Source organism: Balearica regulorum, chromosome 2 (assembly GCF_011004875.1).
Source record: "Balearica regulorum gibbericeps isolate bBalReg1 chromosome 2, bBalReg1.pri, whole genome shotgun sequence".
Lineage (NCBI taxonomy): Eukaryota > Metazoa > Chordata > Aves > Gruiformes > Gruidae > Balearica > Balearica regulorum.
Window position 1 is genome coordinate 157,170,545 of NC_046185.1, and position 20,588 is coordinate 157,191,132.

The 20,588-nt window shown below is 41.4% G+C and overlaps 1 long non-coding RNA gene across 1 annotated transcript; it reads right to left on the minus strand.

Annotated features, from left to right (window-relative positions):
* Positions 1-14,851: 14,851 nt before the first annotated feature.
* Positions 14,852-17,359, minus strand: LOC142600620 (uncharacterized). Its single transcript, XR_012834211.1, has 3 exons — positions 17,094-17,359; positions 16,888-16,936; positions 14,852-15,101 (listed from the first exon to the last, which is right to left on the minus strand). It is a non-coding gene; the product is annotated as an uncharacterized LOC142600620 (long non-coding RNA).
* Between the last annotated feature and the right edge of the window lie 3,229 nt (positions 17,360-20,588).

A 20,588-nucleotide genomic window follows, 5' to 3' on the forward strand; every position in this document is an offset into this window, starting at 1 on the left:
GGAAGACACTTTAGAGAAGATGGCAGCTGAGAAGATGTGTACTAAATCACAAAGACGTTCTGATGTAACGTTAAACTTGCAACATATCATCAATGACTACTGCAGTGGACTCCAACGTGCACCAGTCCAAACCCTGCCACTTGCCCCTGCCACCTCTTTCCTCCACAAGACCCAACAGCTAACTCATGTGCTCTACCTGAATCAGGACACCCCACGCTCAGCAAGGATATTGTAGCACATACTCTATAGTGATGGGATGAAGTCTATTACCCATCCAGGCCATGCAAATTTCTGTGCATTGAAATAAAGTATCAATATCTCAAATACAATTTCCATAAACAGCTACAGAAATACCAGCCTATAAGCTCCTGATGCAGAATGCTGTTCTAATTTTATTTATATATACATTTATATTACTGTATATTCACAATATACACACGTAGACTCCCTTTAACAACGGAAAAACACCACCTACATGCAACAGATGGTTTCTTAATTCCTTTTTGTTTGGTAAAATATCTATTTAAATAAATAGTAAAGCCTCTTGAGTCATAATTTCTTCAAGATAAAAAACCAGGTTGCAGCATAGTGTCTATTAATTAATGCAAATAATAATAAAATAATGCAGCATCTTTAATAACAGAAAATAATTGAACCTAATAATCAGTTGTAATTAAATGAAGGGCCACATAGGAGATTTTGTCTTGGAAATAACTTTGACATAGAAAACAGAGAGAGTAAGTAAGTCAAGAAGTCAAAAGAAGGAGAAACTCAGTACATGGCTCACGATTCAAAAATATTTCTGCAGTAATCAGTGATAAATGTTTCTTCGGAGATATCTATCTCTGCAGGAAGGAAAATATCTAATGAAATATATGCTGCTGTACAGAAAATTAATGAGTGAGTGAATTCATTGAGTAGAGAACATGCCATATATAAAAATGAGTCAGCATGCAGATACATCAACACCATGATATTGGCATTAGCACAAATATAGAAGAAAAGAAAGATAATTTCTCAGTGATATCCACACTGAACTTTAAAAAAAAAAAAAAAAAAAAAAGCATTCCAGAAAGGTGATTAGGAAATCTGTTCTAGTTCTAGAGAGTTCTGCCTTGTCATTTTTTCATCTTAATTTGTCCTACTTAATTTGACTGGGTTTGTAAATAGATCATAGAATCATGGAAAACTGAACCTTCTGTAAGAAACCTCAAGCAATCAGCTGACTTACAACCTCTGTCCTCAAGCATCAGCTGAATCTAAACCATTATTTTAGCATTGTTGTGGCTTGAAGACTGAAAGATCTCTCCTGAGAAACCTTGCTAAATGATTTCTGAAGCATATTGCCTCATCTGTACTAAAAATCTTTCATTAACAGAAATTCATAAAGTCACTGGGCAACATGCTTACAGCCTTTTTCTTTTTATTCTGAATTCTTAGATATCTTTCAGGCTATTAGTCCCCTGATAAACTATATTCTGCTATAATGGAGATAGGAGTTTACACTCAGAAATTACTGTTTGCCATTAAATTACATTTAGGGAGTCCAGTATACAGTTCATTTATACTTCATTCTGAATTTTTAAAGAAATACCATGTGGCAGCTGCAATAGAGGAGACATACTGTCATGTCATAGTATTTCCCAGGAGATCATAGTTCTGTTCGCTTTTTAAAATCTCAGTGGAAGAGAGGAAAAGGGAACAAATGATATAATCTTAAATTTCTCACTGTTTAATTACTTTCACTGACATTTATGTGGCAATACTTTTCATATATTTCAGTTTTCTAAATACAGGACTGTTTGAGAAAATAACTTAAATAATCATTAGGTCATTATTGCTATTCAAAGAGAAGGCGTTTAAACTGTCATTGCACTGCTTATCCCATAAATAAAGCACTCAAAACCCGAGTACAGTTTTATGAGGGCCGAGCAGTATTTTGCAGTTAGTATCCTTTTTTGACAATGAAATATAAAAGGACAGCCTTTTTACAGCCAGAGATATCCTCATGTTTTATAGCAATATGTTTTGTATCACTGCCATGGCTTGACTATTCTTTAATTTAAACTAAACTAGTCAGTGCCTTCTTAATGACTGTTCTCTATTTGTTATACTTTACAGCTTGCCCTTGGATGTAACAAACATATCATATATCTCCCAGAGCACTTGAAGAAATACTAAACTTCCCGTGCCGTCTTCCAGAGTACACAGCTCTGTGGCCACAAGCTGAGGACGTGTTTTGTCTTTTTGCTTGCTTCGCTCAGTTTTGAGGATTTCCCTTCGGAGTTCGAGCTCAGCCAGTCAGTACCACCAACGCACCCGCTGGCTTCTCGTCTGCACCAAAGATGCTCCGTGCATCTCGTGCTCATGTAGAGATCATGTTTGCATTTCACATTGATTATCAAGTCAACAGATTATGCTGTGAGAAATTCCTCCACTGGGTAGCATTTACCATTGTTTCAAGTAATATTAAATACTAATTCCTGCCTTGCACTCTTCCTCTGTTTTTCTGTCATATACTTAGTTAAAGAGATGGTACAAGAAATAATAGTCATTTGAAGAGTCGACAGCTTCCAACATTTTTCATGGCTGACAGTAGAAAGCAAAGAGAAATTTGCATTTGTGGGTTTTGCCTACCAGGGAGAGCACAACGACCCACCTGCATTACTGGTGAGAGCAGAGTTGATTTCAGGTGACTCTATCTCCAGCCACTGACCGCTGCTGCTCCCTCTGACACAGGGTCCGGGCTGACCTTACCATGCTCCACGCTCCGGCTCACTCTCTGTGGTTGGGGTAAACTCAGCTGTGAGTATTTCCTCCCAGCTCTGAGTGTAAAAGCCCAAACCGCACCTGACAAACCTAGCACATGCAGAAGTATCCTTGAGAGTGCCCTGGGTCTCAGACTAAATCTGAACCCAAGTGCATTTGCATGCTAATGCTGTGAAAGGCAAAGGAGGTCGGGCTTTAGACTGGTTCTGGACATACATTTAACCAATGGTGTAAATATATGGGAGAGGCAGGAGAGCGCGGAGTCTGGTCTGAGTAAGTTTGAACATGATGTCAACAAGATCAGTTCAGTTTGCAATGAGCAAGCATTAAAGAAATCTTTTCCAGACACGGAGTTACCTTCATTTCCCTCATAAGTTTTAAATTTTATTTCTCCTTCATCTACTGAGGTGATAATTACTTGGGACGGGCTATCAGAAGTTGAGCAGTGACTTTTTTGAGATAATACTCCTTTCTCCGGAGCATAGCTGCACACAGCACACTCCAGCGTCATTAAGGACAACAAGCTCAGTGAGAAATGACCGTTCTGCCTAGTAGCAAAACTTCCATTTCCTTTGGTATCCAGACAGCTTCTTTCCACCGTGGCCAAGGACTGTGTGTTCAGCCATGGACACACAGTGCAGGCCTGCAGGAAGGGGAAGATGCATAATTTATGCTGCAAGCCAGCACAGTGTCTCGCACACTTTAAAACAAGTACTTCCTATAATTGGCCTTTGGCCAATTCCACAGCTGGAGAGGGTTTCTGTCCCATTGCACATCAGCCTCCTTTGAATATTTCAAAGTCTTAGCTCTACAGCAGAATTTCTTTACTTAAAGGGAAATGAAAATTTCCCTCACGCTATCAAGCAATCTCAAGCTAAATGTGTTTCTTGGCAGGCAGCTGCAGAGAATAAGTGCTAGCCCAGAAAGGGAAGGATATACGTCTTGTTCCAGGTACAAATTCTAATAATTGGAGAAATCTGCCTTCATCTTCAACAGCAATTAATCTTTGGGAGGACATAAGTCTTTGATTTTCCTCGTTGCTTTGTTACACCAGGCGTCACTTCAGCCCCAGCCGTGGTACGTGTAACCCTTCTTGGCTGCCCAGTGAAGCCAGTACAGATGTGAGCCTGATGACCCAGCAGAAGACGTTCAGGTATTAAAACGCAGACATGTTGCATTTCAGTCTGTCTTTGCAAGACTACGATACCTGAAAGATGCTGTCGGTACTTAGGGCAGAAAATAAATCAGGATTAAATGGTAGCCAGTATAACTGAAAGACTGGTCTTTTTTCCTCAGCAGGAACCAAATAACACCACCCAAACTTATGCCATGGAAGTTTCTTGCTGGAAGGGAACAATAAGAAGATAGAGAAGAAACAGGATAACTATTTCATTAATTGTCTTTTAAATAATAATAATATATTAAGTGGTGCTGTATTACTGGCTGTGGGTCAGTCCATGACAGATTTGCTTTGCTCTGTACTCAGTGAGAATTGCGCTAGGAATAGTTAATGGCATTTTGAGATAATTTTATTTTCAGTGCAAGTCATTCTACATTTTCATTCCCTTTATACAGCTTGATTTATTTAATGTAGAGTTGTTGCTGTAGTACAGCATTTTGCTCTGGACATTTCACTTAATGTTCTAGACAAATGAGAAACTGTTTGGAGGAGAGAAATAAGATAACAGAAACTTAGTCTCATAGAAAAAGATGGATGAATTATCTTTATTCATTCTAGAATAGAGAAGTGTCACGGAAACATAATAGTCTCCATATACATGCAAGGGTTGTTACACAGTAAGACAATCCATGTTTTCCCATTTCCACCAATGATGTAAAACAAGATGGAATATCAGCTTCATTTGCAGTCAGAGGAGTTTGGGTTAGGAAAGCATGTGTGCTAAAGGAACTGATAAATCCTACAGTAGATCGCCAAGGGAGATGAAAGAATCTTCAACATGTAAATATACATTCAGATTTATGTCTTGGTTTATATACTATGTGTATGTAGCTTAGACATACATCTGCCAAAGGTAGGCTGGTCTTACAGATGCAGAATGGGGTAATTAAACAGCAGGCCTTTCCCAGTCCTCCTTTCCATAATTTATTTGAATTTATAACAGGGAATCTCAGGGCAGAATCCAGCCCACTCAGTAGTTAGCAAGGCACATAAATCGTTGTAAATCTTGTAGAGAAGATGTCTAGCTTTCATTCTCTAACAATACCAAAGTCTAGGCAGATGCTGAGTGACCAAGATATTAGCTTGCTTGTTTTTTAAGCAACATAAAGACATGAAAAATGTTGTCTATGCTGCACCTTCCATAACATCTACTCTAATTTAATTACTCTATTTAGTGCTGAAAAGTCAAGAAGGGCAGGTTGCTTTTCCTAAGCTGAAGGGACTGATTCATCCCTTGGTTTCCCAGCTACCAACTGGGACAACAATGGGCATGTTGTAGAGTAGAAAACCACCCCTTGAGTAACACCTTCTCTCTAAATTGTGCCAGGTTATCTCAGAAAGTTCAAATTTACATCTTACCACCATTGAACTTGATGGGAATTTTTCCACTAGCTTCAGCAGAACCAAGGTTTTCCTCTCACATCTGGGTTGGATACCTTCCAGAATGGAGGATGTTTAGCTGTGAACTGTCTGCACTAACTTCATCACTTTCAGCTGTGGGAACACAACCTTGCTTTCATCTAAATGAATAATCTGAATCTCTGGAGTCTGTAAAAGCTCATCTGACCAGACTTGACAGCTGTGAAGTACTTTCATTGCTTGAGATACGGAATACCAGGCCCATACGCTGTACCATGAGGTTCTTGTTTTGAATGTAGCCAAGCTGCCAACTTTTGTAGGTAGTGGCTGCATTTGGAATAACTTCAGAAAGTCAGCGTGAGCTAAAAAGCCCTGGAGATCCTGCTTAGCTCCCTTACTGGCCCCTACCACACTCATTAAAATTACGCAGCAGCTCCATGCGGGTTTATGTACTTCTCACATCCCCTCTCGCTTCCTAGTACCTGCAGCTCTCCGCTGTGGGATCACCCATGCCAAAGGAGCCAACCTGGGTCTCATCCACCCCTATATAGAGCAGAGATGCATCCACTAAAATAGTGATGTGACGTACCACACCTACCACCACCACCCATCTGTCTTCTTTATACAGGTGAACTAAGGATTTGTGCATAAGGCAAAGGCAGTTTCCTTCATCAGATCTGAATTTGTTTGATCGATCCTCAGTACAAAACACGCTGCCTGGCACTAAGCGTGCCACTGGCCTTTAATTCTTTACCGCGTAGTCTTTTCTTGATTTCACCCAGGATTTTCCTTTCTTGCCAATTCTGGGTGTCCCAGAGCTTGGAAACAAGTGTGATTTCCAGAATGTGCAGCTTAATCAAACTGCTTTTGAGACTGGAGAAACTCCATGGTATTCACCTCGCTGACTTTCTGACTTTCTTAAACCTTCCTAAGGATCTGGCACCAGAAGACATGCATTCCCTTCAGCTGCATTCAGGCAGTCAGCAATCTCTGTCAGATCCGGTAAGTACCTGCAAGTTTTCTTCTGCAGCCCTCCCCAGCATGGTATAAAAGGCAATATTTAGAAAGATTATTCCTTACTCTAAAACTCCCCAAGATGCTGTGAGGTGCTCAGAAGGCAGACTGACATTGTATTTTGCTTCCAAAATTCTCAGGAATATTTTACTGACTCATTTACACATCTAAGCTTTCTATGGTCCATACCTATCATAACCATAATCTCTTGTACGCTGTCTGAGATCTTGATTCTGCCTAAACTGGTATGTCTGCATGCAGTGATGTAAACCTTAATGACTCTAACTTTCCTTTTCCATTACTTACCATTGTGTATTAAGATGTTCGTAGCCATTGCATTATTCTCTTGAATACCTCTCCTTAAAGTCTACCTCCACTATGATTACTACAGACAATTTAACAAGTCATGTAGATGGAGTCGCCATATGGTATTTATAAATTGCTGTTCTAATAATTTCAGGTACAGATATTGTTTATGAGGTATGAGATGCTATTTTTATAATTAAATATAATAAATTTTCAAAGGTCAGCTTGGCAAAATAGTGTCGCAATGATGGAAATCACTAAAAAGAAATACATGAAATCAAGCGAAGCAAGTTAAGATAAAAATGTAAACAGTAGTTTGATGGATAAAAATAACCATCCAGGGCTCTAGTAGATATGTCAATGGTAGAACAAAGTAGGAGGAACAGAAACTGAGCCAAGTTAATAGGAAAGTATTGCTGCTGATGCTGGTTAGCAACAATGGATGTAAGAAACCTTGATAAAGGTATTTGGAAAATAGCCAAACACAATGGAATACTATAGAAAGGATTTTTCATTTTAAAAGTGGTTACTGCACGTTTGAATTGTGAAAGAATGAAAAAAGGTCCTAAAGAAATATCTTGCAGGACATATATGAGTTATGAAGTCACCTGGTTCTTAATCAAAAATTGAAAAGCCCAGAAAAGATGCAAACCCACACAAAATTTAAGCGAGCTTTCCCATCCCTTTGCCATAACAAGAAAAAAAAAAAAAAAAAGAAAAAAAAAAAATTTAATCACTGAGAGGAAAAATTATTGAATTTGCACACCCCACTGTTTCATATTTCTTTGCTTGACCTTACTGCATTTCCCTTGGGATGTCCTGTAATCCTTAGAAACTGAGCTACTACTGCTTGATGCTGCTCCATCTCCACAGAGCTGCTGAGCCAGCACTTGCTTTTTGCTTACCTTAACTGAAAGTGAAATGAGTTAGCTTAAACCACCTGACTTGTCTCAGCACCTTTGGGACAATCCAAAATTCAGTAAACAACCAGTTACAGAAGCTGGAATTTGCTTTGCTGCTTGCAGCTGAGGACGTAATGTGAATAACTCCTCTGATGCGAGGACTGTCCACGTGCTCAGCACTTATGACTTACACTTGTTTGAAAAGAGGCGTATGCTTAGACTATTTTTCATATGTGAGCTCCTGTGTTTTTAATCCTGAGCACTGCCCATCTATGAGAGTTGAGCAGTATTGTTTCTCCTGGGAACAATCTACACAGTCCAGACATTCAGGATTTAGCTATTTTTCAAATTGTGACAATGATCAGTAACTGTTACCAACCACAAAAACCCCCACACCTGAAATGATGTTTATGCCCAGCTTGGCATTTGCACAGTGAATGTCATTGTGTATAGGAGTGTGTGTGTTGCGTGCAAGCTGTACACAGAACTGACTGCCAAAGCCAACGGGGCTTAACTTCACTCCCTGACCCTGAGATGATTTCGTCCTTAATCGCTCGTGTTGAGCTTCTTCAGTTTTATTTTATCCTATAGTATTGCCATCCTCCCAAGGCAGCTGATGGGATTATGAACTTTGCTCGTGGGTTTGCGCTATTTCTATTCTGCCAGTCCTCTGGCACAGGGACACAGCATCGCGTGCCAGTTACCCACTCCTGGAAGTCTGTGGGTTGGAGGAAAAAGACGGACAGCGGTTCAGACAGCAGCAAGAAGCAGGAGCACCATACTGTGCTCTTCATAGCAAGTGTCAAAAGACATTTAAAAGTATACTTCATTCCAGCTTGGACTGCTGGGTGGAGAAAAGCACTGAGCTGAAAAGGAGTGGGCTGACCTATGTGTTATTTTTTGCAGAGGGAAGAATTTCAGCACTCAGCAGTGTACCGTGTAGCAGTTCTGCGTGATAGGTGGGTGCAGCACAACCATGGCCAAGAGGGATGGCGATGACACGAGCAAAATAATTTCATTTATGACTTCAGTCTATCAGCAAGTACTGTTCCCAGAGAGACGAGCAAATGGCACACTCATTGGCAGCAAATCGTGTACGTGCACACAGAAGTTACACCACTTAACCCCACTTCCCCAAAGGAAAAAACACTTCTGAGTTTTAATGGACCTGAATTCAGAGCCACACCTGAGCCACCTAGATGACCAGGATTTGGATGTGAGAAGTGAGATTAGCTGAGTTTAGCTGCCACACTCTCCAAGTGACCTCCTTTCCTGCGCTCAGCTCCAGAGCTGCCCCCTGTGACCAGTCACCAAGTCAGCTCCTGCCTCTCACCATCCTCCGTCCCTAGGGCAGAAGTTTCAGAGAAATAAATCAAATCACAATCTCACTGATGCTGATGGAAATCTCTGAAATTGACTTCAAATTGTACCTATGGATTCCAGAGGTCTTTCCAACACTACTTACCGTCACCTGGTTTCCTGCATTTGTAGCAAAACTGAAAATAAAACCCACCCTTTTCGGTCATCTCTCAGAAATCTTGTGCCAAAACTGGTCTGAATTTGTGATGACTTCTATTTGGTGGGACCTTCATGAAACAGACGGTAAGTTAACCTCAATGCAGCAACCATATGTTAGTCCTAACCATTAGTTTCTCTCCACGTTGGTGTTCACTTAGTGAGACTATTATCAGCTTCATTTTCCAGCCTGTTCAAAGCTGTTAAGTAGCATTCTGGAAATTTAGGGTCACATCCTCATGCTTCTTTGTGTTATCTTGGCATTTCCATGAAGGTATTGCAAAATGAAATAAATGTAATTTGTTGTTAAAAGCTTGTCCACGCTTATTATGCAACTTGGCCTCTGAAGGGGGAAATGATTTTACCAATCCGAGACAGAAGGTGAGCGAGCTTTTGACAGTCAGCAGAGAGACGTGAGAGGACAGTTTGTTCTGCCTTAAAAGAGGTGTTGAAGATCTCTCCTCCCTTCCTCACTCCACTTAATAAGATCGCTATTTGTCTGCCATAAAGGTCTGTTTTGCAGTGCTTTGTTCTACCTGACAGTGGAGTTACTCCAAGTGGCATGGTTCCAACTGCAAGCGAGAGAAACAAAGGAAATTGTGTTACGTGACTCTAACTTTACCAAAAAAGAGGCTATCTGCTGACAGACGAGGTTAGATGACAGCAGTTGTCTTCTCTGTAGCTGTATTTTTTAAAAGGAGATATTTATAGAACTAATAACACAATGCTTTAAATTTCATTGTGTATGTATGAATTTACTTCACTCTTTTGCAAAACTTAGGAAAGCTGTGAGCTGATGTTAGCCTTGCCAAGGTGAAAGAACAGCAGAATAGCCTTCTCCTGCGTGCACAGAGATGAGCTGCAGCCTCAGCACACTGCCATCCCTTGAGGTTCAGGAGCCTTGGGCTGCTCTCGTCATTGCTCACCCCAAAATGAGCCCTTCACCTCCCAGATCCAACAGAGACACCAGACGCTTTGCAAGGATCATAAGCCTAAAAGGACTTTTGTAGACAGTCCAAGTACAATTGCTAGTGCCTTTCACCCTCCAGATCCATCTGGAAATCTGCACGTAGCTGTAAATAATGCCTTTGCTGCTGGCAAGAACTAGTGCTGGAGGAGTGGCGGTCACTCAGGCACAATATCTGGCAGCCTGGCAGCAGTGCAGGACCCTCATCTGGGACTCACACCTCACACGGACTGAGAACAAGGCAGTGCTCCAGCTTACACCTGGCAGCGTTTGCATGAACACATTTATTTTTAGAAACAGCCATAAACAGACTGGCTGGTTATTAAGAATTATATAAATAAATTTAAAAAGCATTTGAAATAGCATTTTCCAAACAGCTAAAATTCTCTCCCTAAGTCCTGACCCTTTCCCGTTTTATGCTCGGTGGCAGACAAAGGGTGCTTAGTTTACTCTGTTTAGTTACTGGGAGGAGCACTGCATTAAAAAGTGTATGCATTATAAAGTGAACAGTAATTTTTTACTTATTAAATCAGTAACATGTATTTTAGAATATTGCCATTTATTTAGGATTATTATCCCTTACGCATGCATTTTTTCCCTTATAGTAGTATCTTCAGACACAGCCCATATAATAGGCATTAATCTCTGGGATTGGGTTCACCTTGTCATCACAATCTCTCTCCTCTGATCGTGATGCTGAGAGGAAAGCCCTGTACACCTCAGTCTTTGACAAATAAGTACAAAAAGCTGGTGCAGGGATGAGGTGGGTAAAGGAGAGAAGATCACAAAACTCAGCTCTCCTAAGTGAAACCAGAAATCAAATGCTATTTTTTCATACTGCTTGGGTTTGCAGGAGGCTGAGGGATGCGTGGTGTCCCTCCACCAAGCTTTGGGCCACAGTGACTGCAGCCACTGGTGTTTTGCTGATGCCAGCGGACACCACGATCGCTGCGATTCCTTTTCTTAGCAAGCCTACAGCTATAAACTTGTTTCAAATGCCAGACAGCCTTCAACATGAGGTAGGTGCAGCCAAGACATTACACAGCAGCGTTTTTAGGTGCAAAAGAAAGTTTAATTAAAAGCTTTGTAAGTGACACTTGAAGAGAAACCAGAGGGAGTGAGTTGTACAGGTCCAGAAGAAAATACTGTTAGGTGACTGTTGGCACTAAAGCACCAGTGGCACTTTTTAAATGACACAAAATTCACTGAAATGCTTTTGAAATTCCTACTTGCTTTCACCTGCCCACCTCTTGTGCTTGTCTGTGCTCAGAGAAAATGCTTTCTCTGCCTCTCCAATTTATCACAGTTTTTTTCAGTCCCAAGGTCATTAAACGAAAGATAGTTGTCCTAAATATTGAATTATAAACCTGCTCAGCTGGCTGTGTTGTCAGCTGCTGCTCCAGAGTTGCACTCAGTGCTCTTGCTAAAACAGAAGTAGATGGCAATAATCCAACCAAAGTCCCTGCAGGAGACACCGCAGGAGCTGGCACCCATCCGCTCCCAGAGCACGGCTCCTCGGCCAGCAGCCATCACGGTGGCCCCTCCAGCCCTTCGAAACACCTCCATCACTAAGCGTTTGAAAAACACATAATAAACATTAATGTGTACTGTCAACCAGCTTCCTTCCTCCTCAGGAAAATATTTGGAGGTAATTTCATCATAACACATGTAATTACTTCAGCCATTTTGGCGTGTCGGTTTCAGCACAATTAATTGCTCTCCATTATTCCGGTTCTTCATGAAGGTGACACAATTTTGGGAGACAAAAGGTTCTCAATCACAGGTTTTTAGGTAGGCAAGTGCAATCAAAGAGGAGCTGTCATCAGTAAAAATGAAGCACAAAGACCGCCCAGCTGGGCTTGCAAATGAAGCAAGCCACACGTGTGAAAAACAGGCACCGTCGCATCAGACCATGAAACAGCTCTTCTCCACCTGCACGTGCTGCTTTTCCTGCAGTGCTCAACCCGCAGAGGCTGGGAGGAGGAAGACGTCCGTCTGAGGGGAGTTTTCCTGTATGTGGCTCTTTCTCTGTGTGTTCTCTGATGGTTGAACCATTGCTGGTCCCAGAAGCTGAGGACAGGTCTGCTGTGAGAGCAGATAAGGGATAAAAGCATTCTTTAGCAACCTTGAAGTTAAAAGCAGATCAGAAGAGTACCAGGATAAGCCAGACCGATGCATTGAAAAGATGGCGTCCGTTTCTTTGCTGAACTCTGCCTCTGATACGGCCACGTGTGTGCAGGGAAGCGGTGCTCTTCAGCTTCCTCTGAGCTGCCTCCCTTTCTCCCTTCTCGCCTCCTTTCCGAGCTCTTGCTGGGCACAGACTCTGACTCTTACACCTTTGCGATAGCTGAGCCTGAGACACTGCCCTCCACCCGCAGGGACACACTTACACACCACTTTTCCCACAGTTCCAGCTTTCCCTGTGCTGCATACTTACAATTCATTTTTCCAGGAGCCTTCCTAGCTGGGATATACAAAAACAAAGTATTTTTTTATGAAAGATTGTTAATTAGGCTTCCTTTACTCTTGATATCACAAGAAATGAATTCGATCCATCACACATCCATGTGCCAGTTTTGATTTTAATTTCATTAGTGCCTGTCAGGACTCAGATTTTCCTGTGAAGTTTAATGTTCCCCCACATTGAACTTGTTCCTTATGGTTTTTTACTGGAATATTTATCTTCCTCAACTCATGTCAGCTTTCTTTGACTGCTCCCATCATCAATAAGTGTTCATGTCCTCACAAAAACTATTCATTTGCTCTTTGATTATGGCTTTTCCCCCCTCTGACACATAGAAAGCTGAAGTGATTATCTCAGCTTGGCCGCTCTCTTTGCCCAAATAAACCTGGTCAGTGAAAATGAAATGAAAATGCCTGGGACTGTCTCTTGTCCGTGAAAATCCAGAAGAAAGAATGGCAAGGGAATCGGGGTCTAGCTAATACAAAAGGTATCTCCACCCCCGCCTCAGAAAGGGCACTACCCGGCAAAGCCTCGCATCCTTTCCAGCAGCACAGACGTGCAGGTCGAACTAGCGTGGTCCGTCATCCAAGGATGCCCAGGTGGGTAATGTGATACTGGCGGGTACTTCTAGGCAGATTGAGTGGAAAAAGGTCAGTAAGATCCGCAGTACTGACAAGCCATCGGACTGTGGCACTTCCTTGTGTTTTTACAGCTATCTCAATGCTTTTGATCTTTTATTAGCATTTTAATCAATGGAAATGATGCAAACACAGGCAAATTCACAGATGTTAGGCAGGACTTTTTTATCTGCACTCTTTTATAGCACTAGCCCTTAATTCTGATGATACCTATGTGATATCCATAATGTATATATCTCCTGAGGCTGTAAGACTGAGCTGGCAACAGCCCGTCTTTTGCATGAGGTCCCTGGTGCTTACTATGGCCATTCACGCTCAAATACCACAGCAGGAGCTTTCCTGTGGCAGAGCAGGAGCCCATGCCAGCCTCCACTCAGCGCTGCTGGGCATTATTTAGGAGAAAATGAACTGGAGCATATTGTGATCTTCAAACAAAAGTCACGTTCAAGCTTTGCTCAATGGCCCAGATGCAAAAGGCTACCACCATTGCTAGCCCATAGCTAGAGTTTCAGGTGTGAGGCACAGCTAAATCACAGCAGATCTGAGATGGGACGCTGCTCTCGGTCTACAGCCGGGTGCTTGTGAGCTTGTGTGGGTGCCTAAAAGTTAGATACCTGTAACCACAGGGCAAAACGAAAAGGTACTTCGGGCCCTAGAAGGTCAGCAGAGACTACGTGATATCAAACCTCAGGTGGGTTGAAGGTGGGACTCAGACTCCAAATCTTTTTTCTCCTTTTTATCCTCTCTGTCTGGTTCCTAATTCATTGTAAAGTAAATCAGTGTCACAGTTAAAACTCAGAGAAATGAAACATCATGTGTGCTTTGCACAGCAAAACCCCCCAGTTTCTGCTCCAACCTGCCTGCTTTCCACGCCAGCCTGTTACACGAGGATTGCACCCCATCATTCATCCTTCCGTCGTCACCGCTTATTTCAAGATAAACAAGTGTCACTTTGGTGAATGGCACAATCCTTCATTATTTTTCTTACCACTGCCAACTGAATGCATCAGACAGATTGTAACAGTGCTATCATTTGTGGTACTATCATTCTTCTCTTAAGGTTCTTCTCAGCACTTTCAGCATAAATCTTTGTAGCCAACGCTTTTAGACAGAGGTCTAATAAAATGTTGGGGATCTCTAGGTTTTGCAAACACTATCTCTGCCAGAGGTTGGGGGTTTTTTTTGAGGAACTGACACTCTTTCAAAGTAAAAATGTATTTTATCACCTAATTTCAGGCAGATGTGACCATCCACCACCCTTGTCTTACTGAAATAAAGGGTGTTGTATTATAGCGTGTCCTGCAGCAATTGCTAGTGTCTCCATGGTAGGTATGTATTATTAGTTACATTTTATCAGTGCTAAAAGAATGTGAGATACTGTGTTTGGGGATGAGAAAGCGGCAGAAAACTGAAAATCTCAAAAAATATTGAGCATTGGCACTCTAATTTTTATAAAATTCTGGGTTTGCTAGTGATTCATAGTGAGACATGGATGTGGTATCTTTTAGTTGGGTATTGAGAAATACTAATTGCCTGTTATGGAATTCAACAGAATGCTGAAAACATCAGCTTTTTTGATCAGGGTGGGGAAAAAACCAGAAAATATTCATGTCTGACTCACAAATCAGAATGGCAAGTTCAGAGAGGGATTGCTTTATTTCTCCCTTTTCATATTGTCAAAAAGTATTTACCTCACAAATGTGGCATCACCCAAATTCTCAAGAACCCTTCTACCTCTTTTTGGACAACTTAATTTATTCATCTATTTAGTTTTATTGAGGTCAAACTAATGGACATTGAAATAACCAAGATCCAAAATAGTGAGAGGCTAGATTATTGTCACTGTAGCTGCGTGGAAGGACAGACCACGGCTTAGAGGGCTGTTGGCCCTTTCAGACAGACTGATTGGGAGGATGCTGGGAGGATGCTGTGGAGAGACGACGGCCAGGTTTGGGGCCTGACTGGCGGGATGCTGGTACACAACGTGCTGGTGGAAGGATGTGGCCGAGGGAGGGAAAGGTGGGAGGAAGCCAAAAAAAGGAGGCAAAAACTATGAGTACGAACAAAGAAAACTGCCGTCCAGCTAAGAGAATAATAGCTACCAGCCCATAAGGATATGCTGAGGCATTAGACAGAAGAGCTGAACCCTGCCAAGCCCAGCATCCAGCCACTCTCAGAGTTCGTGTCCTTTCAAGGCCACCAACAATAACAGGTCCTGATCTGGCAGTGCCTCACACCTTGTCTTGTCCCTGGCATTCAGGCAGGACTAGAAAAAGAGAGACAGGTAGAATTTAATACTTATTTTCTACTTATTTGTAATTTTCTGCTTATTTGTAAGTATTTTACAGATATTTTCCACAGGTGCAGTGCTTACACCTCTGGCGTACGTCATCACAGCAGCACAGCAGTATTGCTCTAACACCTGTACTTTTTTATTTTCACAGGTTCACAACTGGATGGCCGTGGTGGAAAACTGGATTCAATCCGCAGGGATGACTGCGCCGTTCTATTGAAAGTGTTTTTGAGGCAGCTGTTTCCATGGTGTTTAAGCATTAAATACAGTAAGTGAGATTCCAGCAGCTCCTTGCAAGGCTGCTGGGCAGTCACTGCAGTTAGGGGTTGAAAACATATAAGCACTTTCATTCAGATGATGCTCAAAACTTCATAAGCTAAATGGAAAATAAATGCTAGTAAATCCATGATGTTTTTATGCATGATCCAGCACTACAGTCTGTTTTGTCTATGCATATGTCAAGACACATTTCACTAAACTCCAAAACTCTCTGTAGGCAACTTTTTACAATTGGATATACCTGCCTATTCTTTAAGCAACCTGCATAAAATATTTCCCCTTTCTTTCCTTCCTTCTGTTGATGTTTTTATTCTATGTTAGAAATGTTTTTTTAACAAAATGTTAAGTGATGTTACTGCTACTATTGCAAATTGATATATGTGCTATAACGCAAACAGCCTGTGGGACAATCACTGTGCTTTTGACTACATTTTAAAGGCGTCACAGTGATTGTTAAGTAGGCCATTATGGATGTTCAACTTTTTAAAACATATTGATTTAAATTATGTATGTTAATGCACCTATCAATGTTACAAATGTAGTTTGTAGCAAACTACTCATAATATATGAATGATAAGCCATAAATAATAACTATGACTGCAAATTAAGTTACTTGATTATGCTGCAAGGATACACTCTAATTTGGAATAGAAAACTACTTCGAAGTGGTTTCAGCAGCTGATAATGCTTTTAGAGTAGCAGAGCTTTATGAGCCGTAGTCTTTAAGTCAAGCATCAAACTTTCTGATGGATTTTGCCCAAGAACCCGGTTTGTTGGGTATTGCTATGCCCTGAAAGCAATGGATGTGACAGACTGACAAAATAATGAGTGAAGACATTTGTTAACCAGAATATGGAAGCGCTTTAAATCAAAAACATGAATGCTTTTCTGATAGAAAGTAAACAACCATGGGTTGAGTATCAGTGAGAGCTAAGCTCTTAGAAGGACCGTAATTTTGAGAGACGACAGAGATGTATTGTCTCCAAAGGAGTTACAGATACCCTTGGATTTTTTTAATATGCACAAAGAAATAATGGTATTATAAAAAAACCTTATAGCAGAATTTAGTATGAGGATCTGAATTACAAGCCGAGCAGAAATGCAACGCTTAAGCACCAGTCACATCATGTCTTACATTGCTGGTATAGTAGATTAGATTCTGGATGAATTTCAATAGATAGAATAACCAAAAATAACTTACCAAACATGGACTTCTGTACCCAAAAGCTGCTTTGATAGTTTGCATGTACCTAAATGGAAAGGGATGAGGTTGTGGGAAAGTACTGGAGAGCTTGAGTGAGCAGCGAGCCTTTTCTGTACATCCCGCGTGAAGTACTGCACCTGCCTTGAAATCAGACGGTCAAAACCTGGGAGTGTAAAGGCACCTGGTAACTGCTCAAGGCTTACCTGGAGCTCAGGGCAGCGGTAGCACTGCTGTGTATCCATGAGGAGACCCCTTCTCAAATCTTCTTGGCCCTAAGGACTCCCGAGATACTTGCTGGGGCACATAGATCCCTTGGGGATTGTTACACAGTGTGACAGGGGTTTTTGTAATTCGTGAGCTTCTCATTCCGAGTCACTGTTAACACACACCAGGCAAGGGCAAACCAGCAGTGACTTATCTGGGCTGCCTGAGCAGTCAGATTTCTTGTTACAAAGTGACAACTAATAGACATAATAATAAACAAAATAAAAAAACCAACCCACTTTAAGAACTGTGGGTACTTCTAGTCATTTGGTGCATTTTTTTAAATATTTTTATTTCTAATCCAGTATCTCTAAATGTCCCAGCTTTTACAACTTGTACATTTGTTGCTCTGAAGCCAATTACTAGGCACTTTGGGTGTGTGTTGTTGGTTGTTTTTTTTTCTTTACTTCAGTAAATCCAAATGCTGGGAGGTGGTGTGGTCATGCATCACAAGATGTTGAAGCATTCAACTGTGTTTCAGGTAAATGGGACTTGTTTGTTTGATCGCTCAGCTTGATATTATACGTCATTTAACAGCAAGATTTGGTTTTTTTAATTATATTTTGATTTCTCCTCTGCAGGATCTGGTTGGGCAACATTGGTTCCACAAAGGAACAAATCAGAAATTTGGAAAGCTTCATCAGTTAACCATTTGTGGGTTCTAGTTTGGGCAGTTAAGATCATATGGGCAAGATACAGAAATGACTGGTGTGAAAGGAGGGAATGTGCAGCACGAACCTATAGCATCGGCTTGACCTCCTGCTCCTTCCTCCTCACCAGCATGTGGGTGAGCTCCCCAGCTTTGTGTCCTTCCTCCTTCAGTGGCAGCACCCCAGGGTTCTTCTGTGCCTTGAGGAGGGCAAGGAGGAAAATGGCCCTATGATCCTGATCCCCTTCTACAGCAACACGGGCACCTTTCCTCTCGCCGCCTCCTGCCATGCTGTATGGAAGCTTTGGTCTTCACCTTCACCATGGGACGAAACAGATTAAAGAGGCAGAACAGATGCCTTAGGATACAACCTGTGAGTGTATCCCTGTTATACCGTTGGGGTCTTCATCTGCTTTCTCAGCAGCCATTGCAATTATAGATCATCACAGACACTGGTGGCTGCAGCAGCCAATCTGGTGTCCTGAGATTCCCCTCAAAAAAGTAGTGGTATTTCAAGTAGTGCTTTCAGAGGAGAGCTTTGCCAGATGTCTGAATGCAGGTGCTCAGTCTCAACGTTCCCAAGGTACAGTGCACAGGTCACTGGCTGGAGTGTTATCCAGTGTGATTCTAATGCAAACACCCCAAATCTGTGCTCATTTTTTATTCTGGGACACAGTAGCACCGCTTCCCTCCCCTGTCATGCCCCACAAATTCCATGGTTTTTAATGCAGACTAGCAATGGGGGTGAAGAAAATAAAGATTTCAAATCTACATTCACACAAAGGAAAACATTTATTAAATATATGCACCTACTAATTTTGCCTTACTGTTTCATTTCATTTGAATGATATTACTTTTACTATAAACTTTTCCATTCTTGGAGATGAGACGTTGAGATCCCCTGGGAGAGTGTGTTTTAAGTCTCACTCAGCTGTTGAATGATGCAAGTTATAGAAATATTGCAAATGACTCTAATATCGTCAGGCAGAGCTGCATAATCCTGACATTGCAGATTTGCCTTATGTAAACCGTCAGACTTTTAGCTGCCCTATGGTCCATTTGAGATATATATATATGTATATATACCTACAGTGCCTGCCCACGGGGATGGTATCAACTTCAGCACAAGCTGGCTGAAAGGCACAGCAGTGACCAGTTGCCTTTCTGAGGCAGTGCCAATTGCTCTATGCTGCAATATTACATATTTTATCTCTAAGAAATGTGTTGCAGAGAAACTACTAAAACAATGTTTCAGAAATTTCAGTTTCAGCAGCTTTCCATGATGAAATTTTTATCCAGAACTGGTATCTTGCCTCTGCTGTTTGAGATCTGGAGGTAAATTATACTGTTATAATGGAACCCCTAGTCTGTCAGACTGATGATGGGATTTCAGATCCGCATTGACATAGATGAAGACATTTATGAGATTTGCAGTGACTAATATTGCCTCAGTCTCTCTTCATTTCATTTGAATCATGTCAATCGTACTGTGCCACAACAAGCTCCAAGAAATGTCATGGAGAAACATTTTTCTCCGTCTTTGAAATACATCAGCCTAAAGTCCATTATCTTGGGACATTCCAGGAACCTAAGAGAATGCTGAATCCTAAATGTGGCTTGTTTTCTTGCTATGCAGAAGTGACACCTCTTGCCTGGCAGAGGCACCAGTAGTGCCTGGCCCTGGCCCAGGACCGAGGTCCCCCAGGTAAGGGCAGGCTTGACTTCAAGAGGAGGTAATGGCCACAGAGCAGGTGGTGCCTATGTTTACAAAGCAGATTTTAAACCTAAATCTAAGCAGCTTTGTAATCTAAATTAGGCGTCTAAGTTACCTAAATGTAGATATCAGGTGTCTAAGTTTGATATACAGAGAAATATATATGTTCATTTATCTTATTCAATTAGGATTTATATTTAAAACTTCCATTTATTTGAAAATGTGTTTTAAAAACAAGGTAACTATACTTTTTCTTTGATTCTTTCTTAGGAATTGAATGTCACTGTTCTCCACGACCTTTCGACTTCAATATTGATCAATACTGATCAACAAATTGTCATTTTTTTCCTACAATTTCCAACAAACTGGTTTAGAGCCAGTTTAATCCAACAGCTGCCAGTTGCTAATGTGTTACACCTTGACTCATTCTGATAGTCTAATTTCCACCTGAAAAGATTCAAAATGGTAACATTATGGATCAAACAAATATTATTTACATTAACAAGATGCCTACTGAGGCATGATTAAGAAAAGGAGAATTACTATCTTCTATAAAGTCAAAGATAATCTGTTCCTTTCTAAATAATCACAGCCTTTCCACTGCATTATGCAGAGGACTCATTCCCACCACGTACTCTACCAAGCCTCCTATAGCTAGCTCACTCTCGGATATCCATTTGGTTTTATTTTTGCACTTTGAAATGGAACGTCTCTCTGGGGACATTGAAAACCAAAACACTAAAAGGACATACATACTTACCATTGTCAAAACGATAAATCTTTCTAACGGTCAGTCAAGCAGTCAGCACCTAAGACAGTCTGTCCTTTAATAGATGAGGCTTACTGGATACATGGACAGCTATGCTGAAGAACTATCGGGAGTCCTAAGAACCTGGAGTTTGTCTGTCCCTGAAGTGTGTGCAGATTTGGATCCTGTAACTTAGAGTTCACAAGCTCAAATCTTCCACTGGATCACAGGGCATTTGTTCTTTGCCAGGTTCTTTGTCTAAGGATGGTAACCCCTCCACTTGTTTCAGCAGTCACTTGTCCTGCCCCAGCTGCAACATTCCT